Here is a 15,754-nt window from a genome sequence, read left to right as displayed (position 1 = left end):
TAGGTATATTTTAGGTAGTATATACTACTCCCTGGTATTATCATGTATTCCTTAAATAACTCCAAATCAATTTAAAAATTCTCAGTTCTTTTAACTTTTTATATTCAAGATAAATAACTTTTTTTTTAAGGATTTTATTTATTTATTTGACAGAGACACAGCGAGAGAGGGAACACAAGAAGGGGGAGTGGGAGAAGGAGAAAGAGCCTTCCCGCCGAGCAGGGAGCCCGATGTGGGTGGGGCTCGATCCCAGGACCCTGAGAACATGACCTGAACCGAAGGCAGATGCTTAACAACTGAGCCACCCAGGCGCCCTTCAAGATAAATAACTTATAGAAAACTTGTAACTTCAAAAATTCAGTGTTTCACTGTTTCTAAAAGCAAATACTCTCTGTAGAAAAAATAAAAAAAAAAAAAACTTTGGTCTCTAAGTGAACAAAAAGAAAAAAAATCACTACATGTATTTTGTCTGATCATTGACATTTTGGATTTAAATTGCTAATTCCCTAGAGGAATTTTAAGTAAATTGGGAGGGATGGCTAAAATTAGATCATATAGGAACATTTTCCCTTATGCTGTTCTAAGGAACTAAATTCACATTTAAACCCAATTTTCATAGCAAATGACTTTTTTATTCCATGTTACTCTTGGGAAAGTCTTTGTACTCTCACTTTTTAATCTTTTACTCTGTCCTCGTGTTATTATTTTTGGCCACTCTGAACTGCTGAAGTAATTTATTAGGCAGGCTTATCTGTGGTGTTCTACTTATACTCACCATTAGAAGAAACATTTTAACGTCCTTCTGCAATTACAGGGTAGCTGGACACTAAGGGCAGATGCATGTGGATTCACATGCACATCGCACATCCTAGATATTTTGTGGACCTAATTGATTTGGGAACCTGTTAACTGTACCCTTGATTAATTATGCCATCAAGCAAGCAGTTATGTCATCATGCAGAAATACGGGTATCATTATGAGTCTTACATTTACAAACTTGTCTGGACACATACATTAAGCTCATTTTTCTAACCATGGTCATCCAGTTACAGAGACCCAGGATTTAACTTGAGCCTACATGGGAACTGTGGGAGATTTCAGATACAGAATGCATGTGCGCTGAATCAGTGAGAAAACTCCGCAGTCAGTCATTAGGTAAGGTTTCTCCAACGCACAGGGATGAAGCACATGATGAAGCAGGTCAGGCTTGGTCAGGTGCAAGGGATCATGTTAGTCATCTTCAAATTTATGAGGAGGGACTCATTAATTTGTGCCCAAAGGGTAGAATGGAAGACGAAAGAAGGGTCTCGTTCATTGCTCATGCTTAAGGGTGTTTTTGTTGTGTTTGAGAGTAATTTGTTATATGTGTGGCTCAGAGGATTGCGTTGTGGTAAAACTTAAGTGAGTTAAAACATGCAATACTGTTGGGATAATGCCTGAAAGAGAGTAACGTGGAAAATGTTCAATGATTGTTAGATATTTATTGTTGTTACTGGGATCCATCTTTTTGTGGTTTTGATCTAGTTGGTGTTGCCTAAATAACAGATAATGAAACTCAAAGATATGGTCAGAATTTTTCACTATTTGGCCTGATCAAATGGGCATGTATTTATTATACATGGCTATTATACATGCCTGGCAATGCATGTATAGGCATAATAATACATGTATGTATTGCACAGATGGCCCACTTTCAAAAGTGCTGAAGACTTACGTATTCCTAAAATCTCCCGTTTATGGTTTATTTCCTATTCACAGCCCCATTATTTATTTTTTTTATTGAGCTATAATTGACATATAACATCGTGTGAGTTTAAAGTTCACAACATGTTGATTTGATACATTTATATATTGCAGTAGGATTACTAACATCTCTATCACCTCACATAATCATCATATCTTTTTTTGTGGTGACAACGTATAATATCTAGTCTCTCAACAATTTTGAAGTATATGATACAGTGTGGTTGACTAGAATGACTACACTGTGCATTTGAGCCCCAGAACTTACTCATCTTCTAGTTACAAGTTTGTACCCTTTAACATCTCCCCAATTCCCCCCGCCCTATTAATGCAGGCAGCAAATTAGAAATAGTTTTTTCAAAGTCTAAGAGCCTAATTTTTAAAGTAAACAAACAAGCAAACAAATAAAAAGAGAACCATTCATTACTGGTTCTAAACTAATCTTTCTGCACCTCATGTATTAAATTCGTATATAATGAGCCATTACCATGAAACTTGGATTCCTCACCCATAAAATCAGACATCTGTTATTTGATGTTATTGTTAAGACTGACACGCACCATGTTCCCAGTAAGTGTATGAGACACTATTCGTATTTGTAATTTGCAAGTGAGGAAATTCAGGCCTAATGAGGTTAGATCAGTTTTGCAAAGCTCTACAAATAGAAAAAGTGGAGCTGAGCTGAGGGGCTCTTTCTTAATGTAGGCAACTCTAAGGCAAGATTTTTAAAACTGGAGTTCCTAAAGTTTTTTTATGCACAGAATAGTAAAGAATGCATGCCAAATTATTATGGTATGCTACTCAGAATGAAAATAATGTCAGATATTGAAACCGTGGACAGTTTTTCCGCTCTGAGCTGGTCATGTTGAGAGGAAGCTCAAACTAAACGAACTAAAGAGGCTTTGTGGAGAGACCTGATACTAGGGCTCTCAGCTGTCCTAGCTGTAGCGGACATCTGATTGAAACTGTAAGAGAAAACCTAACTAGAACCACCCAAACTCTCCCTATATTCCTGACCCAGAGAAATTATGAGAGACAATAAAATGTTTGTTGTTTTCAGCTACCACTTTTGGTGCTGATATGTTACCATGCCATAGATAATTGGAATGTCATGTTTATCAGGAAATAATGTAACTTACGACCTCTTTGTAATAACTCACCAAGAGATTTTGTTCTGTTATTTGCCCAGAAGAGTGGACCTATTTTTGTTTGTTTTTTCCTGGCCAATTGGAGTTTATTTTCCACTTGGTGCAACCAGGATTACTGGATGGCTTGGATACTAAAGTGGGGTTTTCTCTCAACTCCGTTTCGGCGTTTTGCCGTTGGAGGAAGAACCCCACTGCTCCTGCTTACCCCAGGTAGCCTGGCCCAGGGCGAAGGCGGGGTGGGAGCGGAAGGAGATGGGTAGGCAGGCTCTGAGCAGCCCAGGTGGCTGGAAGCCTGGCGCGCAGTCGCCCACGCAGGAGGCCTGGCTGCTTCCTGGCGGCTTTCCCCAGCCGGGTCACAGGGGACCACGCTGGCGGCTGGGGGAAGCTCCGAGTGCTCTGGGGACTCCCAACACTGTGGCCAGGAATGGCAGAGGGACTTCCGAAAAAGCAGCTCGCCCACCTGTGACCAGAGGCCGGGGATCTCACGCAGAATGGCAAAGAACACCTGGAAGTAAGACTAGCTATTAAATGTTTGATTTCAACCGGGAAAAACTTGCATGTAGGCTCGTTAGAATCTTCTAGGCTGTTAACTACAAGTGAGGCTGAGGCGATTTGGTCATTTATCATCGGTTCTTTTTTGAGAAGGTTTTTTTTTTTTTAAGATTTTATTTATTTACTTGAAAGAGCGAGCGAGAGGGAAGGAGCACAAGCTAGGGGTAGAGGCAGAAGGAGAAGCAGACTCCCCTCTGAGCAGGGAGCCCGATTCGGGGCTCCATCCCAGGACCCCAGGATCAAGACCCCAGCCAAAGGCAGACGCTTAGCGGACTGAGTCACCCAGGCGCCCCTAGAAGGTATTGTTTTAATAGTCGGCAAGGATATATAGATCACTGCTTACCTACCACCAGAGGCTTTGTTAAGAATGATTGTGGATATTAAAACTTACTTTCCTCTGATGAAACAAGACAAAAAATTACTATGGTTTGAATAAGCATATTGTAGAGCACTTGCCATCTGCTCATGAGCAAGGTGTAAAAATATATTTGGTCCAGTTGCATACTTATATGTAAATAGCACTCAGGTTGGGTTCTGAAGAGCTAATTTTTAGAGGATTGTGCTCCATTAGACTCCAAATGGAAAATAAATAGTTAAGTCTCACCACCAGAATAAGCCTCCAGTGAAATTTTGTATGAAAGGTGATCTTGGAGCGTTTTAGAAGGTGAGAAATTTGGAATGTCATCAAATCTACAGATTAGGACTCTTTTTTTGTGTGCCTGCTTAATATGCTGCCTATCAAACTGGTACAGGGATCCATAGCTAAGAGCTATGGTTGTGTTCCCCTATAACTTCATTACCACATAACCATGATATCAAGTCTAGACACTTACTAAACCAGAAGTTAAATCTAAAGATTTATCTTAATTTAAAAAATTGGTGGTAAATATTGTAGGTAACTTTTTTTTTAATTTTTTCATTGTTATGTTAATCACCATATATTACATCATTTGTTTTGGTGTAGTGTTCCATGATTCATTGTTTGTTCATAACACCCAGTGCTCCATGCAGAATGTGCCCTTGTAGGTAACTTTTATATTTGTGGTTATCATTAGGGACTTAAGGCAGTTTATAGATAAATATGTCTGTTTATTGCAATCATTATTCTTATTTTTATAATTAATTGTTACAGTCTGACCATTGTTAGCCCTCTCAGCGAGGTTCTTGTGTTTCTTGATACAACCATGTTAAAATTCCTTGCTTTGCTTCCTGCTTAAATGAGATACACCAGCATCACAGGTATCATTTCCTGCCCCAAGCAAGAAATCAACCACTACCTCAAGGAGAAAGCCATGGTTCCTTTTGGTGGAAATCGGTGATCTGGGGAACAAAGACATTATATCAGGCTTATGCTGGTAGGATGACATCTTTACTAGGTAATTTTATTGTACAGATCAGGAAAGAGTCCTATTATTTTAAAACCATGAGTGAATACTGGTGTTTCCAATTTTGTTCCAAATTGACAGCAATCCTTCATTTCTTTGGCTTTATGGCATGCCGTATTTTCCACCATGTGGAAAATCTTGATTCTTATTAACGTAAATGTAATTTCTAATTTTTTTAATCTGGTGATCAAAACTTAATTTATACAACATCAAATAATATTGCTAATCATAAACTACTCAATATGGTGGAACATTTTGTTATGAAAATTAATCCTCTTGAGGATGTGTAGTCAAAGCATTGTATTCTTATTCCTTGCTCTGTGTGTGTTGATATGTCAAATTATAGTTTCTTTTATTGTTCACTTAAATTTTAGTTTGTGAGTGTGGAATGCCAAAAGTTATGTTTCAAGAGGAAGGTTGTTTTCAGAGATGGTCTTTTTGTGGAGGCACTTTTAAGTTCTAAGAACATGTTTGAGGCAGAAGGGAGGGACAGCTCTAGTACTCTGCTTTGAGATGATGGGAAAATTCAAACAAATTTTTATCCAAAGTCCTAGGTGAATGTTTTATTTTAGCGACTTGATAATGGTCATTTAATAATGGCATCAGCATTTTTATGAGTGCATAGAACTATTTTTAAATTAATATTTCTATTTGGGGATTGTTGCATGAGAAAGGTAAAATTCATCATTTATTTGACAGCATAAAGACAAAGCAAGAATTGATTGAATGTTCCTTTGCAAGGCCCTATTTTGTTATTAGGTAAACTAGACTTGATGAAATACATAAGCTATACGTTTCAAAATTTGTAGATTTTTTATTTCCCAATATTTTCTGCATCATCACCACATGGAAGCATGGTAAGCTGAGAACTCTAAAATTAAAGGGCCATGAAACTGTGCAGTCCTCAGCACTAAAATAGGAGAAGTTGAGGAAACTGAAAATCTTTTTAACAGCAACAACAACAAGAAAACACAGGCAGCAGCATTACTAAAAATACTTGAATATACTTACATCTCAGGGTCTTTCTTTTGTCCACTCTTTTTCTCCCATTTTTTCTCCTTTCCTCTTCTGTCTTCTTGGAACTAAATGCAGGTGTTTCTTAGTAGTAAATAGAAGTTCTCGTTTTCTCACAAAGACCATTTGGGGGAGGGGGACAAGGCTTAGATTCCTATCCTTAGCATCTCATCTACTGCAAATATTTACCTAGACATTTTCTCAAACAGAAGCCATTTTTTTCTTTAGAGGTTTTCTGGTTCTCTCCATTATGTCATTGACCTTTTCTCCAACCTTGGGGAGGTGGTTTTTATTGTGCTATTTATTAAAAGAGGAAGCAAAGGGGTGCCTGGGTGGCTCAGTCATTAAGCGTCTGCCTTTGGCTCAGGTCATGATCCCAGGGTTCTGGGATGGAGCCCTGCATCGGGCTCCCTGCTCCGGAGGGAAGCCTGCTTCTCCCTCTCCCACTCCCCCTGCTTGTGTTCCCTCTCTCACTGTCTCTCTCTCTCTCTGTCAAATAAATAAATAAATCTTTAAAAAATACAAATAAAAGAGGAAGCAAAATAAAGCGGTGTTATTTTCCCAAGTTTTCACAGCTGAGGAAATCATAGAAATGAAACTATATAAAGTATTTCTAATATTTCACATTATCCTGAATTTTCCTTGTCTTCATTTATTATTCTTCATTTGAGAAGAGTGGTCCTTTTTATAAAGAAGAACAAAAGATTAAATATGTGCTTGACGTAATATAAAAATAATAACTAACATTTATCAAGTACTTAGTGCATGTCAAATACTGTGCAGAGCTTTTTACATCGATTACCTCATTTAATTTTGACAACAACCCTTTAAGATATGTATTATTATTATTCTCCTTGACATTTGCATTTATCCTCTGTTTGGAGGAGTCTGAGTCTTACAGAGATGAAATAACCTGCCAGAGATTATGCCTAAAACATTGGCAAGTGAGGATCGTTCCATCCTCTTTTGTCTGCTTGCAGACAAAACTGTGATCAGAACACTATGCCAGGGACGCCTGGGTGGCTTAGTCGGTTAAGCCTCTGCCTTTTGGCAGAGGTCATGATCAGGTCATGATCCCAGGGTCATAGGATCCAGCCCCACATCCTCAGTGGGGAGCCTGCTTCTCCCCCTCCCTCTCCCTCTACCTGCAACTTTGCCTGTTGTGCTCTCTCTGTCTCTCTGTTAAATAACTAAAATCTTCAAAACAAAACAAAGCAAAACACTATGCCATAGTGTCACAGTTTGACCTTGGTTGACTGACATAAGGATCTGGGTTGGTTTGCAAACCAGATATCCTGGAGAGCAGAGACTTTCTTAAATTTATTTGCATTTTACTTAGTTACTAACACAGTAGGTTTGCAATAAATAATCATTTAATGAATGAAAACATAAATGAATGTGTTGAATCAATGTTTTAAGCATTTAAGTGGTCTCATATTCAGACCATGGCCTTGCATAAAATATTAGGTTTTCTTTTATAATGGGAAAAACAAGGAAGAAATAGACCATTTGAAAAATTTTACTCTGCCTCATTTTGTTTTCATGAACTCTTTTCCCCTCCAGGGCCTGTAAAATAGGAAAACTGGCCCTTTCTGAAGTTCTGAACTAAGGGAAGCACAGTCACTCTTTATAAAAGGGAATAATAAATTCTCAAACATATGAATTAATGCATCCTAGCTAGCCAATATGCATCTCTTTTCACTTATAAAATATCACAATACTACCTAAGTAGAGTATAGGCATTTTCAGTTTAAACATTTCATGTATTTTACCAAATCTGTATAATCAAGTGAGGTAGGCAGAGCCAGTATGATTTTCACCATATGGGCAGAGATGCTAAGGGTCATCACATTATCAGTGATTTACTTACCTGCAGTTCAGATGTAGTATCTTTTTATTTCTTCCTCTTCTCCTTGTTCTCTTCCTCCTCCCTCGCTCTTAAAAGTTACTAGACCGGGAACAGGATATTGCTGTCACTCTAGACATCACTGACAACTGATCAAATTTGGCATATGAAATATAGCTTCCTTTCATTTTTATATTGAACCATAAGCAGTACAAGGATCAAGCTCATGTTCCATTCACTGCAGTGTCTTCTGTGTTTTGCATGGTACTTAGCATGAAATAGCTACTCCATGCATCATATTAGTTGAAGGAAAGAATGAATTGTGCCTACTTGAAAAATATCCCTAATATCATAGCATAATAACGAAGGTGTACAAATAATTAATGTGTATCTTTACTGAAATATGGGCTGACCTTTTATTGTAAATTCAGCCACACCTCTCCCCAACTGTATATTTAATACTTCAGTATTATATATAATTTATATTTCCATTATATTAACCACTCCTATAAATGATATGGGAAGGGACTAATCATGTTACTCTCTTTTTGTGTATGTGAGATGTGCCACTGTCCAGGATTTGTGGATGCAAGTTTTAAATAGTTGAGACTAAGGTAGTAAATGAACAAGGCCTCATGTGTCCTCCTTTGATTGAGCTTTGCATCATTCAGAGTTCCTTTAAACTGCCTCATATACTCTTTTCTCAGTACTTTTCTGCCAGTTTTGCAGCAATATAAATTTCCAGATGACAAAATCTGTTAGATGCTATAAAAACCAAACAAAGCAATGGTACTGAGTTTGGGTGAAATGAAGATTTTTCTTTGAAACTGAGCACATGGTATGACTTCTGATAATTCACCATGGACAGCATGAGCTCAGCTATACTGAAATGGTTCAAGAAGCTGAGAAATAATGTCTCTTGGTTCTGGCTGTCAAAGTATAACCAACCCAAGCTTACGGTATTGAATACTTTCTGGAAGTTTGTGGAGGAGACTCTCAGTAATAAGATTTGACCACTGTGACATAAAATTCTACATTTAGCTTTGGAAATACTGAGCTTTTTTTTTTTTTCCCCTCCCCTTTCAAAACAAGTAGAGTGGTGATTCTATAATTAAACTCTAAATAGGACAAATTAAATGACCTGCTTTGTGGTGCCCCAGAAGTTTGTAAGATCTTGCACATGTTTCTTGGCTCCCACCTGCTTCAGAAAATAGGCTCCAGGTAGCATAGATGAGCTTCCTCACTCAGTATTTCAACTCTCAATCCAACCTCTTCCAAAAAGAGGCAGGAGTATTTGCAAGAATATTTATAATCATTCTTACCTCAGAATGCACAATATCCTAATTATATATGATCAGGTTTCTCTTCAATACAACTATACCAATAAAGCTTAGAAGGACTATAGTTATATATAAAGTGCTCAAAATGTACATACTTAGGAAAAGGAATGTATTTATAGTAAATATGTTAAATAAAAAGGGCTAGTAGGTCAAATTGGATCATTTTCTATTTTATTCTGCCTTTGGGCAGGACTTTTTTTGCCTGAAATAATACTGACTCTGTGGAGTGGAAGATTCCATTGATATTTTTTAATTCAACTAAATTTTAACTTCTTTTGTAAAAATTTTATTGACCTTCCCTTAGAATGGAGAACTTGGATGTGCCCCAATCTACCATGACACATTTATTACTGGTAAAGATATAATTCAATTAGTATTTTTTTTCTTTTAACCTGTAATTAAATTAATGTTAATTGAAGAAAAACACCCTCTACCTGTCAGATTAAGATAAAGTGCTATCTTAAAATTCAGATTATACTGCTTATAATGAGCATTAGATTCCAGTAAGAAATGAAGATTTAAAATAGTGACCTTCTGTATTAAGCACCCTCATATTGCTGGGGGCTAGGGGGAGGCTATTACTGGACATTACAATAAAATAATTTGAAAAAGAGCATCTTATTTTAATAGAACAATCCTGAGTACATAGAAGAGCATTGAAAATATTCTCTTAGATATACATAAGAATTCTCACTGAAGCATATATAGGGATTGCTAAAAATGTCCATTTATATAGTTATGTATATCCTCACAGACTCACACACACACAGATAAAGATGTCTGTGGGGTGACTGTCATAGTACATAATGGAATACCTGTAATTAAATATTTATCATTAAAGAATGGGGACCATATTTTTCTCAGCAAGTCCTTTTCATTTTCATAAAGTCTCTGGTTTAAAAAACTGCCACAAAAATTGTTATATAGAGATATAAAAGTAAAAGCAGTAACAATAACTGAAACGGATTAATTGGTTATTAGCTTATAGGCATTATGTTAATTGGTAAAGGTTATATATGCTATATATATATATATATATATATATACACACACACATATATATACACACACTATATAACATAGCGCTATGTTATATGGCATGGTTTGTTGCTGTATAACAAACCTCCCCAAACGTGGCTTAAAACAATAATTACGTATTAGCTTACTTTTCTGTGGTTCAGCACTATGGGCTCAGATGGTAGGCGCCTCTGATGGTTTCAGATGGAGTCACTAACGCAACTGCAGTAAGCTCGTGGGTCAGCTGGAGGCTGATTGGTTTGGTGTGGCTTGGCTCACGCGCCTGTTGGTTAGTGCTGTTATCTGCTACTGGCTGTCCTCTGAATTGCTTGTGGTGATTGGGCTGCATATCTCCACCAAGTTTGTCTGGGCATGTTCATGTGAGGACAGTTATGGTGTTCGAACGTTCCCAGAAGCAGGAGGAGGACAAGCCCCCAGACGTGTACTTTTCAGTTCTCTTCTTGCAACATGTTTGCTGTTAGACTACTGGTCCAAGCAAGTCCTTGGAAAATTCAAGAGTCCATGTAAACTTTGAAGAAATGTCTATTCAAATCCTTTACCCATTTTAATAAATACATCAAGTTATTTGATAAATCAGGTTAATTATTTTTTGCTGTTGAGATGCAGAAGTTCCTCATATGTTTTAGATACTGACCCCTTATCAGATATGTGGTTTGCAAATATGTTCTTCCATTCCACAGATTGTCTTTTCATTCTATTGATTGTTTCTTTTGCTCTGCAGTAGCCTTTTAGATTTTCACTGTTTAGTCTCACGTGAGCTGTGGATTTGTTATATAGCCTTTATTATGTTGACGTGCATTCCTTCTATATTTGTTGAGAACTTTTTATTATAAAATGGTGTTGAATTTTGTCAAATGCTTTTTCTGCATCTATTGAGATGGTCATGTGATTTTTGTCCTTCAGGCTGTTAATGTGATATATCACAGTAATTGATCTGCATATGTTGAACCATCTTTGCATCCCATGGATAAATCCCACTTGATCAGAGCATATCATCCTTTTAATGTGCTGTTGAATTCTGTGAGAATTTTGTTGAGGATTTTTGGCATTTGTGTTCATCAGGGATATCGGCCTGTAGTTTTCTTTTCTTTGTCTAGCTTTGGTATCAGGTTAATGCTGGCCTCATAAAATGGGTTTGGAAGTGTTCTCTTAAGCTTTTTGGAAGCGTTTGAGAAGATTAATTGTTCTTTAAATTTTTGGTAGAATTCATCAGTGAAGCCATTCAGTCCTGGGCTTGTCTTTCCTGGGAGGTTTTATGAAATGGTTTTCAACATTGCTAGTCATCAAGGAAATGCACATCAAAACCACAGTAAGCTATCACCTGTTAGTATGGCTATTATCAAAAAATAGTTTAATAAATGTCGGTGAGGATATGGAAAAATTGGAATCCTTGTACCCTGTTGGTGGAAATGGAAAAATGGTACAGCTGATATTGAAAACAGTATGGAGATTCCTCAAAAAACTGAAAATAGAACTCATTTAGAACCAGCAATCCCACTTCTGGGTATAATCTCTAAAAAAATGAAAACCGTATCTTGAGGTGGTATCTGCACTCCCATTTACATTGCAGCATTAGACATAAGAGACAAGGAAGAGAAATAGCTCAGATGTCCACTGATAGATAAAAGGATAAAGAACATGTGGTATCTACATCTATTTAAATATTATTCAGCCTTAGCAAAAAGGAAATCCTACCATTTGTAAAAAATGGATGAATTTATTCATGTATTTGTTCATTCATCCAACAAGCAGTGTTTTTTGTTGTTTTTTTTTTCAGACATTGACTGGGTTCTGCAAATTTAAAGATGAATAAGACAGGGGATTTGCCCTTGAGGAGTTAATGCTCTATTGGAGAATCAGATGGGAAAATACTTTATGCATACATTATAGCAGTCTATTACACAATGGCATATTATGTAATAGAACCTAAAATCATAGATGATTGTTAGATGTTTCTAAAGGATTCATATCTGACCCTTGCTTTTTGCTTTAAAATGAGTAGCAGTTTACCAGAGATTAGTTTTCTGGATGGAACACATAGCCCTGAATGTCAAGATTCTGTACTTCTAGGATTTATGAATATTGAGATCTATTACAATGTATTTGCTATTTGATCCTATACATGATTTACTTCAAAAAAAAAATCTCTGCTTTTAATTTGTTTATTAACCCAAAGACTACTAATAGGAACCAAAATTAGATCATAAAAATATTTCAAGAAGATACTAATTATAATTTTTACTCTTAAAAATTCAATTCAAAATCCACTAACACTCTTTCCTTGGAAGATTTTTAAATACTTGAATATGTAGATGTTCGACTTTTTCTTAATTATATATATTTGGCCAGTAAAACTAAAATGGGAACATATCTGGACATTTTATTTTATTTTATTATTTTTTAAGATTTTATTTTTTTGACAGAGAGAGACACGCGAGAGAGGGAACACAAGCAGGGAGAGTGGGAGAGGGAGAAGCAGGCTTCCCACTGAGCAGGGAGCCGGATGCAGGGCTCGATCCCAGGACTGAGATCATGACGTGAGCCGAAGGTAGACGCTTAATGACTGAGCCACTCAAGCGCCGTTGGACGTTTGATTTTTTAAAACTCTGTATAGCAAACATATCTTTTCCAAAAGTTGTTGTAACTTTTTGTTTGCTGCCTTTTTACTTTTCTGTAAGAAATAATTGAATAATATTTTAGGATCATTAATGCTTTTAATACGGTTTGCACGAGATAATTAATTAACCTTAATTTGACATAAAATTGTAATGTGCATTTTGTGTATTATCACAAAATGTTGAAAACATCCTATTGCATTTTAAAAATTATATTTCTTATTTCTTTTTATAAATACATTATGGAACCTGGCTGCAAGGACTATGGGTAGAAACCTGAATTCCATCCCCCATTCAGAGGCATCAAGCCTTCCCCTCCAACTAGTGACCAGGGGAAAATGACCAGAACTAAGCTGGCAAAAGCATTTTTAAGTTTACACATTAAGTCCTGAGCAGAACCACAACTGAGCTATGCATGAACCAACCATAATTAACTGTGTGAGAGGCCTGAAAAGTGAACTATGGTGTGGAATACTACTAGGTTTCACATTGGCCTCTGTGTGGCACATACTCAGGAAAGACCAGAATAGCACAGCAAAGGCTTTGAAATTAAATTGGCATTTGCGATATAGCACACAAAACTGGGGCAGGGCATGTTTTCTGAACCTAAAGACTTACTGACTGCTAAAATAAAGGAACAACCGGAGTCTTGTAACATAATACCTAAAATTTCCAGCATACGGTAGAAAATTACTCATCATGCCAAGACCCAGAGAAATCCCAACTCAGATAAGAAATGACAACAGATACCAAGATTGGGATGACAGATGTTAGAATTTTCTGACGTGGATTGTAAGGCTGCAGTCATAGACATACTTCCAGAAGCAATTACAAAAACTCTTGCAAAAATGAAACAAACAGGAATTCTCAACAAAGAAATAGAAGGTGTAAAGGAAAGCCAAATAGGAATTTCAGAACTGAAAAATACAATAACTATGGGAAATACAATAACTAAGGGAAAAATGGGAAAATGCAAATATCAGAGTGTAGATGACAGGGGAAAATAGTCAAGTGTATTTGATGATAAATCATAAAAGAAATGATCCAGATTGAACAATAGAGAGAAAATATATTGAAAAAAAAATGAACTCAGGCTCAGGAACTTGTGGGACTCCAATAAAGTATTTATCTTTCGTTCATTGGTGTCCTAGAAGAAGAGTGTGGATCTGAAAAAGCATTCAAAGAAATAACAGCTGAAAACTTCTCAAGACATAAGCTTACAGATTCAAGAAGGTGTGTACTCCTAACAGGACCAGTCTGAAGAAATACACACTAAGAAACATCATAATCAGATTTCTGAAAGCTAAATTTAAAGGGAAAATATTAAAAGCAGACAGAGAGACACATGTTAGAATCGAGTAAAACTGCAGGACGACCAGCTGGTGTCACAGAGAATTGTTTCGTGTGGGGAAAACCCGCCCGCACAATGGTGACCAGAAATGTCAGAAGGGAAGTGTTCTCTGTGGGTGGTAAAGGAGACACACAAGGGGAGACACAGTAGGGAAGGACTGTGTCCCTCCATAAGTGGAAGGCTGAGTTTTTTCCAACGTAGTTGCCTACCTTACATCATACACAAAAATTAATTCCGGATGGACGGCAGACTTACTTGTAAAAGGTAAAACTGTGTATTTTAATGGAAAACATAGGCGAATATATTCCACGGAATAGGAAAATTTGTTTAACAGTTCACAAAATACACTAAGAAGATACAAAAGACACTCACTACAAGGAAGAGAAAAAGATAATTAGTGCTTTGTGAAAATATGTGCTTCTGTTTATCAAAAGACACCAAGATGATAAAAAGTGACAGAATTAGAAAAGTTATTTAAAAGACATATATCCAGCAAGTGGCTTGCTATCCAGAATACATAACAAAATTCCTACATGTTAGGAAAAATATTGAAAACCTAGGAGTAAAACTGGCAAAAGACTTCAAAAGGAGATGGCTACTAAGGATCTAAAAAATGCTCATTTTTATTATTCTTAAGGGGAAGTTAGGTAAAACAATAATTAGACATCATTACACACCTTTCAGAATGGCCAAACAACAAAGAAAATTGGAGATTTTCATGAACAGCTGGTCCTCTCAGACATTGTGATGAGACTGAATTGGTACAAGTACTTTTAAAAACTCTAGCATTAATTAGTCAAGCTAAAGAGATACCACTAATGACACAAATTCCGTTTCCACGTTGTATGTTCAACAGAAATGCTATCTGTTCACTTAAACCTTTTGCTGGAATGTTCATAGCATTTCTCTTGCTCTAGTTTTTGTTGTTTTGGTTTGGTTTGTAGCCTTCTTTCTAATTCCATCCCCAAACTGGAAACTATCACAGTGTCCATAAGTTAACTGAATGAATTAATATGTTATGGAATCTTTACATAACGGCTTACTAAATAGTGATAATAGAATTAATTAAAACTATATGCAACAACATGAATGGGTTTCATTAATGTAATGTTGAGGGGAAAATGTCAAACATAATCATTATGTTTTCATTTATGTAAAGTACCAAGACAGATAAAACGAATCTATTATTAGTGGAAGGATAATGGTCACCCTTGGATTAAGATGGGGCAAGGGTTACGCATGTGAAGGCAGCACAATGGGCATTATTATAGGATAATGTTCTTCTTCTTCATCTGGTTGCTAGTACATGTGTCTGCTCAGTTTTTGTATATTCATCATTCTGTACAGGTTTGATGTATGCACTCTCCTGTATGCATATCCTATTTCCATTGAAATTAATAAAATACTAGGAAAGATTCTGAAACCCTAGTAGAAACTAACATGTCAAGATCAAGTGTGTTCCTTCAGGAATTCAGGAATAGTGTAATATTAGCAAATGTATTCATACAGGTTCACCATTACAGTATATCTAAGGAGAAAAATTTTAGGACCATCTTAATATCAAAAAAAATTCAACAAAATTCAACATTAACGCTTATTTAAAAAACAACAACAACAAAAATTTAAACAGCTAGGAATATGTATATTTACAAAACCTGGTAACAAATATACACCTCACCCCAAAAGATGGCAGCTTATTTTATGTTGAAATATAGCATTCT

This window comes from Zalophus californianus, chromosome 9, assembly GCF_009762305.2.
Source record: "Zalophus californianus isolate mZalCal1 chromosome 9, mZalCal1.pri.v2, whole genome shotgun sequence".
Classification (NCBI taxonomy): Eukaryota; Metazoa; Chordata; class Mammalia; order Carnivora; family Otariidae; genus Zalophus; species Zalophus californianus.
The sequence above is the reverse complement of the archived record's forward strand: the minus strand, read 5'-3'. Positions refer to the sequence as shown.